The 15,992-nt window shown below is 44.9% G+C and overlaps 1 protein-coding gene across 1 annotated transcript in view; it reads left to right on the plus strand.

Moving 5' to 3' along the window:
- Positions 1 to 5,423: 5,423 nt before the first annotated feature.
- Positions 5,424 to 15,992, plus strand: part of LRRC23 (leucine rich repeat containing 23) — a 41,937-nt gene continuing 31,368 nt past the window's right edge. Inside the window, exon 1 of the mRNA XM_078650411.1 lies at positions 5,424 to 5,505. The gene's annotated coding sequence lies outside the window, so the exon portion shown is untranslated. The remainder of the gene's footprint in view (positions 5,506 to 15,992) is intronic.

The following is a 15,992-nucleotide window of genomic DNA, read 5'->3' on the forward strand; positions in this document are numbered from 1 at the left end:
GGCATCTAAACACATGGGTCAATATAAGGTTGCCTGACAAACAATATATTCATATCATAAATAACCATGCCACACAATTTGCAAGTATTTTTACAGATATGGCCATACTTATCCTGAGAGAATCTAAGAGTTTTCTGTGAGATGATTAGGTCAAGCAAGCCAAAGCATGCCATTCACTCGCCGAATTCAAGCCACATTTAACAGTGTTGGTGAGGCAAATAAGTTTACCCTCTCTTAATGAGAGAACTTTATCAATGTTATTTTGGCGTTTGTTCGGTTTGATAACCTCCAAGACCCACCATGTCATCTCAGTTTCTTTATGACCTAGTCGAATATAATGTTCAACTAGAGGTGCGTTTTCTTTTTTACACCTAATCCGCACATCTACATTGGCAAATTAAAATACCTGGTCCGGAAGACGGCTATCCAACGCTTCTTCGGTGGCTATGGCAGGCTTCTAGAAGTAAACATGAAGAACGGGTATGTTACGGGTAATAAAATTAGATGCATTTATTTGCGCACTCTGTGGTTAAAAAGTGATTGAAAAGTGAAGTGTATATGCTGACTTGTAAGCAATATACATCGTGCACACATGTTGTGAGCTATTTCTGTTAACTCTTGAACTGTAGGTGACTGTCGGAAAAGCTATTTATTTATATCGCTCGCGTGTTTTGGTATTGTACAAATGTGTGTATGGTGTCTTAGTCGGCATATGCCCATGGTAGAAAGTGGTTTATTTTAACAGGTTCTGCTCTTGTTGTTCTTGAAATTGGGTGCTAGTTCGAAAAGCTAAAAGTTAAGCTTCTTCATTTTATCATGTTTTATCCCTGTGTAGTAATTGTATAGCTATTCAATCCCTGGCAGCACAGTACCTTGGATAATATACTACATGGCTAAACACTTATAAGGTCCCAAAGGTGAGACCTATTGGCTATGTCACCTCTGCTGAGACTCCGTGTAAAGGATGAGGACTGCAGCTTCAAGGTAAGGCACCTACATCTGCAACTATAGGGCTGTGCTGGGAACCTCAGGGGACTGGACCAGTTTAGATGTGAGCACCGTCCAGTGGATCTGCTCGCCTCGGACCAGGTAGCACGCACATTTTTCCTTGCACATGCTGCATGCACCGTGCCATGTAGGTTTGCATTGGCATGCATATTATTCCTTGTATGTGCTGTGCCTACTAATTTTGCATTGCCATACACATTTATCTAATAAACAGAGCATTTACTATGCCTTAATGGTTTTCATGTGTATGTTTCCTAATCAACGTTGTATTTATTCTGTCCATATTGTTTTAAAATTAAAAACATATCTTTTCTAGTCCACAACATGTGTATTTTGCCCAGTTAGTTTATGTTAATATAGCCACAGCTTTACTGAATAGTTGCTGTGAAAACGTGTAATATGGTATAGCATACACTTTTTAATTTAAATAATCACTTCACTGCAAACAAAAAAACATAAGTAAAAACCATTGTCAATTTGTTTAGTAGTCTATCCTTTTCTTTTGTTGTAACCTCCCATGAGGATTGACCCTGTTTCATGTGACCTTATTCAGTAAGTTTTATTTGCAGTTTCTGAGCACTCTTTTGTTAATTACTTATTCATTGTAGCCGGCGTTGCAGGCACGACAGCTACACGCTTCCCTGACCACACTTCCCGACACGTTCTTAATGTAATTTGAGTTCTGTTTTTATTTTGTTTCAGAAGCTTAGTGTGCACTGCTCAGTAAGAGTGTGTGCAAGCCAACATTCTATGTTTTATTTTTGCAGTACGGCACACGGGGTTTTATCTTTAACATGGCAGCCGCACACCTTTTTTTTGCTCAATGCGGGTCGCCCAACTCAACTTTAAAATCATTTTCTTGGGATGTTTTTGCAACCACCATGCCGTTCTTTATCTTTACCAATGGTGGCAGCGTGCCATTCTTTTCTTCTGTGCGTGTCGCCCAACTCAACTTTCAAGACAAAGGGGTTTTTTTTGCAGAGGGCCATGCCGCGCTTTATCTTTAACAATGGCGGCTGCGTGCCTTTCTTTTGTTCTGTGCCACTCGCCCAACTCAACTTTTAAAGCATTCTATTTTTTTGTTGTTGCAATAATTCCTTAATTTTAATTCTACGTCCATCGATCTCTCCTACCGCCACACCATTCACTAGATCTTCATTCTATGGCTTTCCGATTGTCATCTGCCCACTGTCCCTTTAACTTGTGTGTTGCCCTCCCTACCCACCCCTCCGATTGGCTGGAGCCTGCGCCTTGAAATCCTGACTTCAGTACTCCGGCGTTGTGACGTGACATCCTCTCTCACCATGACCTCCTGCTGTCAGAGCGATTGCTTATGGGGTTTTATAGTGTGGCAATAGGGTCAGCCATGTGCTATCCATTTGCTAACCCTGCCACCACCACAGGTCAGCGTCTTCTTACTGGGAAACTGACTATACTTAGCGAACTGCACAATATAAATCTTTTCAGTAATTCATTCATTTCATCTCTACATCCATCAACCTCTTCTCCCGTCCACCCATTCACTAGATTTTCAGTCTCTGGCTGGGTTTCTATTTCTGGCTCTCTTACACTATTCATGCATGTCTGTCTTCATCCAAGTGCTTCCCTCTTTCGTTCATCTCTTCATCATTCGTTCGCTCTATTCCTCCCTTAAACCTGGCTCTCACTTTTCCTGTCACTCCTTTTACTCCGTTGTTACTTCCTCCCGTCTGCTCCTCTATTGCTCCTATATTCATCACTCCTTTCTTCCCTCTCTTCCTCCTTGACGCCTCCTTCCCGCCATCTCTCCTTTCTCCCCTCCTCCCCTTTTCATTTCTTTTGTTCTCATTTCCTTCTTTCACTCACTTGCTTCATTCGTTTCTCATTCCGTACTCTCCGTTCTCATACCATCTCTCCTGTGAACCCTCTCACCTCTGTCAGCGGGGTCATTCCCCCATTTTCTGCAGCGAGCAGTGCGCTGACAAACAGTCCCTATGTTGCTCTGTTTCAAGCTCCATAGCACAATATATTCTATGTAAACAAAATGTAAACATATTTTATTCATTTTATTACATGAAATAGGTCAGCATCGAGATATTTACCATTCAACATTTGACTAGCGCATCATGCATGTAATTGATTACATATTATCAAGTGCACAATACTGCATTTTAATCTCACAGCCTGACCAAACAACCCAACCCCTCCCACCTCCCCACAGCAACCTTCTATTCCCTCTCCCACCCTATCCCGGCTCTCTACTGTAGTACACATCTTATATAGTGTCGGTCGTATATTTTATGTCAATATATGTAAATTCACAACGGGCAAACACAGCATGCTTATGTTGAACAGTCCAGCGAACTGGCCCTCCCCTGAGAACTGAAAAGTGAACAGGGTTATCTTATGTCAGGCTTCTAAACTTTAAAGTAATCAGATCCCATGTGACATGTTTCAGTATCTCTGGCCATATTATCAAGAAAGGGCGATACATTATCGCCTCTTTTATCGGCAGGAAACTGCCGCTAAAGCAGCGATAATGGGCTTGATAATATGACCTTGTACATTCCCACAGCAACCCAGGTTAACACCAGAACCTGGGCTTCTATGGGAATTCACAAGGGCATATTATCAAGCCCATTATCGCCGCTTTAGCGGCAGTTTCCTGCCGATAAAAGCGGCGATAATGTATCGCCCTTTCTTGATAATATGGTCCTTAGTACTTTAACTACAGGTCCATCGGAAGTGCGCCACATATCCTCTTCCCTCGCTTTCACTGACTAAGCTGACTGAACCCTCCTTACTCCCTTCCCTCCCTCTGGGTCATTGAGGGCACGCTCTGCTCTACTTCCTCTGTGTCCTTGACTGTGCTTTAATTTTCCAATTCCCTCAGTGTCCCTCCATTCCTTCATTGTCCCTCAATGCATCCTCTTCTTTCCCTTGCTTCAGTGTCCTGGGCGCACCTTGGTGCCCCTGAGTGCATCAACTCCTCGACCTTTCCTAAAAGTTCCTGAGTGAACACTTCTCGATCTGTTCCCTCACTAAGAGCTAATACAAACCAAAGCTGCTTTACTGTACAGTTGCTGTGAAAGCTTACAATATGGTATAGTGTGCACTTTTTTCTCTAAATCATCACTCCACTGCAAACAAAAAAACATAAGTAAAAAACATTGTTATTTACAATGTCAGTAGCTCTAATTTTCACAAATGCGAGACCGATGACATTGCAAACGCTTGTTTTAGGACTTGTGCTCTGCCTACGTGTAATCAAGTGATGGTTGACATTTGAAAAGAATTTCCAGTGACACTTTGCAGTACAGCTATCAATTACTTACTTGAAAATGTACCACACTCAGTGCCCCAAAGCTCTGCCCACTCAGCCCAACCCACATAATTTAATGTTCACTTTTGGATCTTGTGATAACAAGCTTAAGAAAAGTACAGCAAGATGTTTATAACATTTCAAAACAAATTCAGGAGTGCCATCTGCTGGATTCCGGATGAAAACACTCCATCAGAGGTTTTGGATACACACAGGACAGACAGATCTCACGTTATATTTTAACATATTAACGCCTTAACCGCAGTGGTTTTTCCGCTGCGGTGCGGACGTTCTAAAGGTTGGGCGCGGCTGCGTTGGCCATTGGTCGTGCGCAGCACTGGGGAGGGAGCACGGAAGGGGTTAAATAAAGTGAGCAATCTGCAGATCGTGCAGAGCTAAGTGATTCGCCAATTATGCGCCAACGCAGGCATGATGATACTGTCCTGAGAGAAGAAATTACCCGGGACAGTCTCTAACTTGCCGGTACTGTCCCAGCAAAAAAATTGGACAGTCGGCATCTAAATCAAGTGAACGTATTTCTGTAAAAAAATCACATTCAACCAATTTAGGCACGTTTTCTCCTACGGTTATGACATTAGAAACTTCCGTACAGTACTATTAGAGATTAATGGCTATGCAGATAAACTCTAGCATAAAGTATTATGGGATGTGGCTTAACGTCTAGAGTGGCCGACTTTGAAGCTAGGGAACGAGGTTCGAGTCAGAGCAAATCACTTATCTCTACAACCCTAGAAAGGAACGTGTTCGTCTGTAATGCAACTGGTGCTCATATAAAGCGCTCTGATACATTCAAGTCGAGTTCGCCCTAGGTAAAGCTGCAAAAACAATCTAAACGTGTCACGCGAAATAAAATATATCACAATAAAAGCTGTATTGCCATATTCCAGAAAAAAAGTATCCTGAGCTGTTTTCATAAATGATTTAAGGCTTTCAGACAGAAACCCCTTGAAATATTTAATTTCAAAGACGCTCATCAACATCAACAAGCAATACTCTGGAATTGTATAGAATGCAACGGCCTCTGAGAGCTGCGCATGCGTGTTAAATCAGAAGAGGCCGCCGTAGGACGTCTGTGCGCAAAAGGGTGCGTGATGTGGTGACGTAGGCGGCTGCGGTTGCCTTGCCAACTGTCAAACAAGCAAGATCCTGCTGGGAGAGAGAGAGAGAGGGCTCAGGTTGGTGCTCAATTAACTTTGCATTTTCTGTATAATATTTATGGGTATTGTGTCGCGGAGTTACAGCTCAGGCCGTGAATCGGCAATGCAGTGAATACAAAAATAAATAATATGAATAAAATACAACGCTAGAAACGTGTAAACATATTTAAATCAGCAGTGACATTCGGGATCTAAAAACAGTGCACTCTAGCATACCGTCTGGGTTATTATACGCCTTATTTTTACCCAACTCTTCACCTAACCCCCTTCAATTTACAGCAGTGGTTACAATAAAAATACTTGTTTCGAGTAACGCCGTTTAGCACGTGCCAGATTTTTGGTTTTTGACTAGGGAAAACGTAGCTAAAAGAGATTGCTTTCTGTATGAAATGCATATAGGAGGAAAATAAGTGAATGTGATAAACAGTGTCATGACGGACTACATTTCAGATGTAAAATAATCCATCATCCATTCCCATGGAAGCACTTCCCAGAATCTACCAAACAGCCAATAGCATGATGCGAGAAAGACAAAGTCCTCAGGTTGGGGCCAAAGTCCACTCTATGTATATTTTAAAGAAGCAATAGGTTTAGGTCCATTGGACAGATGTAATGTGAAGCCAGATCTAATAACAACAACATCTCAAACTTCTGTATATACTTTGACTTTGAACTTATTTTTTTGTGTTTTCTGTCAAACCTATTTGTACACTTGTGTAACAATAGCAGATTGTAGTATTTACTTGTTGTAAAATAAATCACAACTTGTGAATCACAGTGTTATCTACCTATGGATGCTAACTCAGACACTGAATTACAACGTTCCCCATCTCCTCCCCCCAAACTAGGACAGTGAATCAGTATCTTCTGTGGTCGACGCTGGTTGCTCCAGATAAGTGTTTGGGGAACATACATAGTTGTAGTTACTTGAAAACGTTAAACGGGGCTGTGTTGAAATTTTAATTGCATGCCCCTTGACAACTGGACAATTGAGGTTTATGGGCAGTTTTTACCCTATTGAAATTGCAAGGCTGGAGAGAAACAGATGAACTATAAAGTTTATTTCGCTAAAGGCCCAGGCTCAGTGTCCGGTTCTCTAACAATAAATGAATGAAAGGTTAGTATATCAGTAAAGACCCGATGCATTGACAGACTGTTTTAAAAAGTGGTCACAAACCACACACTGACTTTTTGCGACCACTGTGTATTTTTGCAATGTGAACGATGTATTTAGAGTTCTTGTTGCAAAATCTTCAGTTTAAGGGATTTGCAGAAAGACCTGCCAGTCGCAGGAAGGCATCAATCCCCTGCAACTGGAGAATTTGGACCACTGCCTTTTCATCCGAAGCTACACAGCTCTCAAAGGGAAACTGTGCAACGGGGACAGCTTACTCTTTGCAAATGGGATACCTCATCTTTTGAGTAGTTGGCAACTAATTAAGTGTTTGCGACCGCAATTGCTCTAAAAAAGCATGATACATCTCACTGCAAATTTAAATTAGAAGTGACTGTACTTTTAAGGCCTCTTTCTAATTGCAGTTTAGAATGAGTGTTGCAAATCCAATTGGCACGGCTCTTCGAATCGCAAAATTGACCTACTACGTTTGAGAACGCAATTTTACAGTCACAAATCCTGCTATTTTCTCAATTGCAATGTTTGGAACTGAAAAAGTTTTTTGTACATCAGAATGTAAATTATGTGCAGGTAAACTCTGCTCCTCATGTTTTAGGTATCGCCTGTCGATGCGCATGCGCATCGAGCTTGCGAGACTATTGGGGCTTAAACAGTCTTTAACCAACTTGCAAGGAATCGTGGCGATTCCTTGCAGTGCCCGTGAAATTCAAGCTCAATGCGCATGCGCATTGAGCTTAAAAGCTCGTGCACATCAGTTCCCTCAGCCGGCTGCTTTAACACCCTCTCCCCGCTCCGCCCCCTCCCCTGCCCGCCGTGTCGCATTTCTCCTCCCCCCTCCCCTTCCCATGTGCTCCCCCATATACACAAATTATACACACGATTATTGCTGTAATTATATGTAATTGTTATGCAATTCCCTGCTAAATACAAGAATATTGCTGTAACTGTATGTAATTGTTGTATAATCATGCCGGTTTTTATTTGTATGGTTTAGCTACATGTCAATACTTTATGCAGGAGCCACGGGCTAACCTGCACATCTGCACTCTTTTTAGCCTGTTCTTGTGCCTAATGTTTCTATATGCACTTGGATTGCTGCCTCCTCTCCTGGTACACGCCCAGCACACACAGCTAGCTCAGGTTCCCCTGTTCCCGCCCCCCCACACGTCACGGCCTTTTCCCGCCCACCCCAGTCCCAGCCACTCCCCTCCAAGTACTTTTAACCTCCCACTGTTGCCGGCGTTTCCATGGCAACTTGGATTCACTCCACGACAGACCCCGCTTAAGGTACGTGTTCCGTCTCTGCGCCCGATCACGAGATCGCTCCATGACACGATTATGTGTTCGCTAACTAGCCCCCTTTCCGCCTCCTGAATTACTCTCGATCCCCGGCCGATCACTCACGGATCGACGCCTTTACCACACCAGACAGGATTCCCTTGCAATTACGAACCTGTCCAACGGAACCGGAGCCTCAGCCTCCGCCAATACTGGTTTTCCCTTGCCTCCTCCCAGGTGAGCCTTTCCTTCCCCTTGCCCCGTCATGCCTCCTGCTCCGGTCGCAGAGCATATCTGTAACCCGTGCCGTTTTCCTCCCTCCCAGATTCATTTCTAGCCTGCCGATCCACGCTGGATAACTGCGCAGACTCACATCCAATGGATCTCCCCTGGATCGGACCACTCTGTCCACTAGATTCTTTCCTTTCTCCCCCCCCCCGACTTAGAACGACCAGGTGAGCGTTAACTTCCCCTTGCCCCGTCATGCCTCCTGCTCCGGTCGCGGAGCACATCTGTAACCCATGCCGTTTTCCTCCCTCCCAGATTCATTTCCACCCTGCCGATCCACACTGGATAACTGCGCAGACTCACATCCAACGGATCCCCCTTGGATTGGACCACTCTTTCCACTCGATTATTCCCTTTCTCCCTCCCGACTTCGAACGACCAGGTGAGCCTAACTCGACCGGGTACCCACACCTGTTGACCAGCCCGATCCTCGCTGGCCACCTAGCACGCTCCCCTCGCAGCCCAACTCATGACATGCGCTCCATTCCCCCTCCCACGTCAGTCCTCCCTCGCGCAGCCCCCTGCTGCTCTCCCGACATACCCAACACCTCATTGATCATTGCGCTGCTCCCTAGCTATTACCCCTACGCAACCTTCCTTGATTTCGCACCCCCAGCGCGATCATTCCGCTTCAGCTCTTCACCCGCGACTTCCAGGTCCTACCCCCTCCCATGGGCCATATCTACCAATCCCGGTTTGTGGGTGATCCACGCAACACCACTCACACACGCAACGCCACACACACGCAACGCCACTCAACCACGCAACGCCACTCAACCACGCAACGCCACTCAACCATGCAACGCCACTCACACACGCAACGCCACTCACACACACAACGCCACTCACACACGCAACGCCACTCAACCACGCAACGCCACTCACCCACGCAATGCCACTCACCCACGCAACGCCACTCAGCCACGCAACGCCACTCACACACGCAACGCCACTCACACACGCAACGCCACTCACACACACAACGCCACTCACACAGGCAACGCCACTCATCCACGCAACACCACTCACACATGCAACGCCACTCAACAACGCAACGCCACTCAACCACGCAACGCCACTCACACATGCAACGCCACTCACACACGCAACGCCACTGAAACAACAGCGCCACTCAAACAACAGCGCCACTCACACACGCAACGCCACTCACACACGCAACGCCACTCACACACGCAACGCCACTCACACACGCAACACCACTCACACAAACAACGCCACTCATCCACGCAACGCCACTCATCCACGCAACGCCACTCATCCACGCAACGCCACTCATCCATTTGCAAAACGAAAAATGTTAAACTCTTCTATTGCGATACCTATTGCATTTTCAATGCTTGTTTAGATCATGCTAACAATGAACATTCAAAGAGCCATGAGATTTTACAGATGAAACTGCACAGAGGCCCAGGTTGCCAACCTGCAATTATCTGGCACTGGGACTCCCAATTGGTTTGTTTCTTCTCAGACCCTAAGTCAAGCACCTTCCCTCCCTCCAGAAATGGATCAGGGTATTTATTGGCTGCTCTCTGAACACACTCTCTGGATCACAATGAGATACTGTACTGGATGGCAGTATCAGTAACCAAAGGAGCCTCTTTACCTAACAATGGTTGTGTGGAAAGTGAGGGGGCACTCCAGCTTCCTTGTGGTGTTATGCCTTACGCTCTCTTTTGAGACCATTCCTTTGATCACCGTCTCTCACACATCCTTTCCCACGCTGGACCAACAGCGCTCTCACCCTTGAGAAATCAAATTTACATTTCAGTCTGGGATTTTGTTTCCTCACTGATGCAACACAAGTCTCTTCCCTGCTATTGGTTTCCATCTGCTCTGTGAGTTTGGATCCTCTTTAACGAAGCATCACTGCTGACTAAGCAAACACAAGGAGATAATTTGCCCTCATCAGCCAGGCTAGCTTGACTCCAGTGGCAAAGTGAGCAAGGGACCCATGTCTGGGCATACCCTGCCAACTTAGGGCGAACAAAGCAAACACAAGGAGATGACACTCATTGACTCCCAGGCGTGCCCACATCCCACCTTGCCCTTGGCCAAATACTTTTAATGTTGTGATCCAGAATGTACTATTAGGTACGTTCTGAATACATACTTTTGTTCCTATTTATATAGGTTATGTGCCCCAGAGGTGTCTTAGACTAGCTAATCTTGTATCATGCAGTGTCAACATAATCATGACTAGTTATACTTTCCAGTTCATACCCTCTTTCCCTCTGCCCAACACATTAGCCACGTAGACCAATCATACAAGACTTCGGCTGTTCATTCATCAGTCTTGACAATTTTGATGTGAATTTGTTTATCCGCGGCCCATTCCAGAACATCTTTATTCGAAGCATCCCATGCTGTAAGCCTCAGTCGGGTCCACTGGATGGCGATTTTGCAAACACCAGAGTGAGTGATGCAAATTTATGTCGTAGTCTACCGTTTCAAGGTTTCAGAATTGAATTTAAGAGATAAGGGCATTCCGTTCTCTCAATGCGTAGCTTCACCACATCATACATTTTATCTACAACCCCCTGCCAGTATTTCCCAAGCAGGGCACAGCCCCAGACCATATGGAGGAAGTCATCCTCCCTCCCTCCCACCACATCTCAGACACTTTGAGGGCCTGTCCAGAAAGATTCTATGTAGCCGTGCAGGTGTCAGATATGTGCGGTGTATAATAAAATGCACCCGCTTGAACCTAGCATTGTAGGAGATATTATGATCCTGCCCAAGCCTGTTCCCATTCCTTATCTGGTAACGGGGGCATCAGTTCACTATCCCAAACTCTTTGTTCGCTATAGGACTGCATGCACCTGTAATGTTTCAGTACGTGGTATAACACTGACACACCATGTGCAGCATGACCCAGCTGAAGCACGGCATCCAACATGGCTGTCGACTGGGGCAGTTTGGGGAACCCTGTCCAGATCTCTCTGGTTATACTTTCTGTCGTGGCATAGTGTAGAAAATGACCTGGTCTGACTCCAAAGTTAGTTTGAGCTGCTTCAAATGTCACAAAGGTCTCCCCCAGGTACAGATTCCCCCATAGTAATGCATTCCCGTCCCTCCAATGGGCCATTGAAATAACCCTACATATTTTTATGAATCGCTGTAGCCACCATATTTCCAAGGCTCTGGAGAAAGGAGGTCGTCTTTGTATCCATTTAACTGAAATATTTCATGCCATGGCTACCTCTTGAATCACTATTGGACCGTGAGCGACAGTCTTACATCCTCTCATTAATGTGACAAGCATCTATCTGTTCTTCCACCCAGGTGCTTTACAACAATTTATTTTCCCAATTGTCCTCGGAATCACACCATCAAGCTGCACGTTGGAGCTGTGCCGCTAAATAATATGATTCTAGATCAGGGAGCCTGAGGCCTTCCTTTGCTTTGATCTGGTTTAATCGCTTTCAGTTTCACTCTTGACCTTTTACTCGCCCAGCCCAGAGAGATTAGTAAGGAGTCTAGCTCTTGAATAGTGAGCGAGGAAGGACACTCAGGGTGTCCACCACCCCCCTCCGCACCAGGGCCAGATGGGCAGCAATCGCCATGGCTGGTTACTGTTACCAGTACGGCCCTCACCTCAGCCACTGGTTATTAGTTGGGACACATCCCAACCCATCGTTATTTTGCACACCATGGCACTTCAGTTTGGACCCAGCTATTTGCAAAACAGACTTGACCCTGCTTCAGTCGGAACAGCCCACCCAAACTTCCATGCCAGGTCCTCCTTGAACTGGAACGCAAGCAACCCAGCACCTCCGAACACCCCTTGCATTCATCCCATTTCATTGTTCTTGTAAGGGACTCCCAGTTCAGATTAAACTATTCCTCTAAAGTATCCTGTATTTCACCACAAAAATGTTATTCTGCAATGCATCGAGCTGCAGTTTCCACAGAGGGACATGCAAAACCATACTCGCTATGGTGTACTCAATTATCAATGGTGCGTGATCAGATAAAACTCTACAGTGGTAAGCTGAAACCGCCATCTCATCAGCTATGCCTCTCGTCAGCATTATATGATCGAAGCGGCTATATATATTATGTAGCAAGAATATACCCTTGTCGAGGGGTGAAGCTCCCTCCAGATATCAATGCATTCCAATCTCTCAATAATCTCAGTGAAAGCTTTCGTCATAGCCAGTTTAGTAAGCAACCACGCAGGATGTCTATCCAGTGCCCCATTTAAGACACCGTTAAAGTCACCTCCCCATCCAAGTGGAACCTGTACATATGGTGATAGTTTGCTCATCATTTTCCAAGAGAAAGCACCATTGTCTATGTTCGGATCATAAACATTTAGGAAACATATCTCCCTACCATTTAGTGTCACATAATGCCGTATATATCGGCAATCCTCATCCGCTTTAGAGTATCTGTGCTGAAAAGGAACCCATGGTGTCACCCAGATAGCCACATCTCTAGCGTAAGAGGAGTATGTGGACACGTTTGACTGCCCCCTCGACTTTTTTGTGAGTCTTTTCCGCCTCCAACCCAAGATGGCCGACAAGAAGTACTAGAACTTGAGCTCCTCCAGCCCCAAATCAATATCCTACAACATCCTGGGTCACTGGGGCACATTCGAGAGAGAACTTTAGCCCTTGTGTGCTCTCTGCACTGTGCTACCTGAAGACTGTGAGGGGAGGCTCCCTGGCTACTGTGACGAGGGCTGGAGCAGCCGACTAAAGAGGAGGCCTGTGCACAAGATGGCGTCGCAAGTACGGCGTGGGCCCTCGCCTGCTTCAGGCTGATGACAAACGCCTAAGGCGAGTTTGGGGAGCGGGTCTGACTTGTGGGGGTTGCCACTTCGGCTTTGGCATAGTTCTTTAATTATTTACCAATAACATCATTCATCAGATGTCCCTTTAGTTTAATAAAGCCTAGTTAACGATATTGGGAAATGCTTTATTAAGGTTTGTTAGTGTGGAAGACAGATTTTGAAAATGTTTGTTTTTAGTTCTTTTCTGAAGGCTATTAGGTAATTAGACTTAAATCATGACACAAACCATACAGGTTCTTGGATCACAGTGAGAGATTTTATCTTATGGGTTATGATCCCTTATTTTTTAGAATGTTGAATGCGAGGTCAGAGATGTATTTTATTAATTAGGTGCCTCTGGCAATTAAAATAATCTTTAGGCTAGGAACTGAGTCCCAGATTACTAGGTTTGAGGATAACTCAGCTGGTTTTAAAAGTGACTCTTGCTTCTAAGGGTAGTCACTGAAGTTTAGATAGAAGAAGTATGACATAGGCAGACTTTTTTTCTCCTGTGACCACTGCTGCTTTCGAATGACTTTTGCATATAAGAAAGCCCCTCCAGATATGAGAGAGCCGCACGGCTTACGTTATTAATATGAAGTCTTTTTGAGGTGTAAGTGGAATCTGTATTCGTAGCGTGTTTCACTTTGGGATTTTATCTTTAGTAATCATGTCAGGGAGTGGCTAGACAGTCAGATGAGTAGTCAAGAATGAAATCTAGACATTTGGCCTGTCCATCTACAGTGAGTGAGATAGTAATTGCTGCTAAATTTGAAAGGCAAGCTTGATCAGGCGTCAGGGTGTTCATTGCAGAAATAGTGGAACTGTTATAAATGCGTTTAATTTGATTAAGAATTATGTCACCCAATGTTCCAAGTATTGAAGAAATTTTAGGTTGATGTGTTCCAGAGCAGCAAATATTTAATAAACCAGAGTACCATCTGCATACTGGAGTGAGGCAATATCCACTGTCGCCACTGCGGTCCCAAGGGCATGCACCCTTATATTGAATAGTGTGCGTGAGAAGATAAATCCTTGGTGCTCCCCATAGTGAAGGGATGTCCATGAGATCCCCATGTTGAAGAGATGTCCAGGAGATGCCAATATAGAAGAGATGACCAGGAGATGTCCATATTTCTTCATGAATTGCAGTATGTCAGCCGAGAATGAAGCGTATCACCCTAGGACCTACCCTTCAGTGCCCATCCCTGTGGAGAGAACCTTATAGAGACAACACAATCAAGGGTCTTTGATCTCTAAGCAACCCTAGGGTTGTTGAAATACTGGCCAGTCGTTCATGGTTGACACTACGGCCCTTGTGGAGCCCATCTGAGCAAAACTGGAAAATCCTAGCTGACTTATTTATTTATTTATTTATAAAGTTTTATATAGCGCAAACTTAATCCCGAAGGATGTCAGAGCGTTTTACAAATTAAGGGAATGAGGTAACATCAGTACGAGAGTCAAATAGAGAATATACATAGGCAATGCAAAACTCGTGCACAAGAAAAGACCCGATATAGGCCTTGGCTAGGTGAAAGAATTGCCCTTAAACCCCAGAATGGGGACAACAATTGGAAGGCAATCACCTGGCAGACATATGCTCCAGGAGTAGAGGGCAGTGCAAATTGCTACACAGACAAAGCCACCCTGATGCACAAGCACAGTTGTTCCAGCTCTCTAAATTGAGAGCTGATGCTGAGCAGAAGAGGGGAGGCATGGAGATAACCCTAGAATCCATACCATGGCTGCTGTCTTCTATCCAATGAAGTAGAACCATAACACAGGAATCCAGCATGAGTTCCGTTCTCTCTTTCCTGATCTTTGATCTCACCTTTGGGGATCCTTGGGAAAGAGGACACAATATAGCAAAACCCACGATCCATGAAAAGAAAAGTGCATCTGCTCTCCATGCTAAGGAATATGAATACCTTGGAAATCATATACTACCTAAAGCATTCCTTCAGGGATAGATGTTCGCATTCTCCGAAGATGTCACAAACAGTATATTTGGACACCCAGTATTTTTCGGAGGGCAGGAACTAAAGAGCTGGAGCATCCCTCTTTTCTTTACTCTTCTTTGCTTTATAGCATAAAGTATGGCTGGTAAGATGGTTGAAGGTGCTTCACACTAAGTTTAGCACAGTCCCTTTGTGCCCCCACCCCCTTCCCGTAGCATAGCTCCAAGCCACACCACCGGCGGATGCGTTACGCAGTTTAAAGACTATTGTGTATAACACCATCACCAGACCCCCCACATAACAGTGGTAACTGATTTTAAGTCTTAATCCAGATTGCATCAGCTATCCCTATTACATTTTCAAGACATATGCAGTGGCCAAGCTGTGGTTAATGCTATCAGAACCACGCCTGAATTCTACCTATACAGCTCTATGCTTATCAATTTTTGCCTGGGGTGTCAAACAAGATCCATGGGACTTTGGTTTATTCCAACAATATAAATCCATTCTAGATCTTGCAGGTGACATACCAAGTCCAATGTATGTCCATCTGCTCTGAGCCTGTCAACAGTGTACGAGGACAGTTTTCTGAACAGTAGGTCTATCACGGGCTTGCCAGTCCCATTCTTGGGTACGGGTTTCCACGGACAATGCAATCAAATGGACCCCTCTTCCCAGCCAGAATACTGTAAACATACTTTGTAAAAGAAGTGCTCAGATTTGGTTATCCCTGAAATAATGTATTCCCTGAGGAGGTTGTTTTTCAAGGAACTGACGCTTTTGTACAGTGAATTTATGGCCCCATTCCACTGATACACCGCATCTCCGTTCCTGGGATTTCCTTTGCAGATGATACATCCCAATAAAAAGCCGTATTACAACTTTGCGGATGCATTAGGGTTTCTAAATGCAATCCCATAACAGACAGTAAGGTGTATTGAAGTCAGTGGGTGACATTGTTGCCCAACCAGAAATCAAAGAGAGAGGAGCCACTTCTCTGCAGAACCTTGCACCTCGGTCTCCGCTGTTTACTGCAGAGATCCTGAGT

The sequence above is a fragment of the Lissotriton helveticus genome, chromosome 7 (genome assembly GCF_964261635.1).
Source record: "Lissotriton helveticus chromosome 7, aLisHel1.1, whole genome shotgun sequence".
NCBI classification, from domain to species: Eukaryota; Metazoa; Chordata; class Amphibia; order Caudata; family Salamandridae; genus Lissotriton; species Lissotriton helveticus.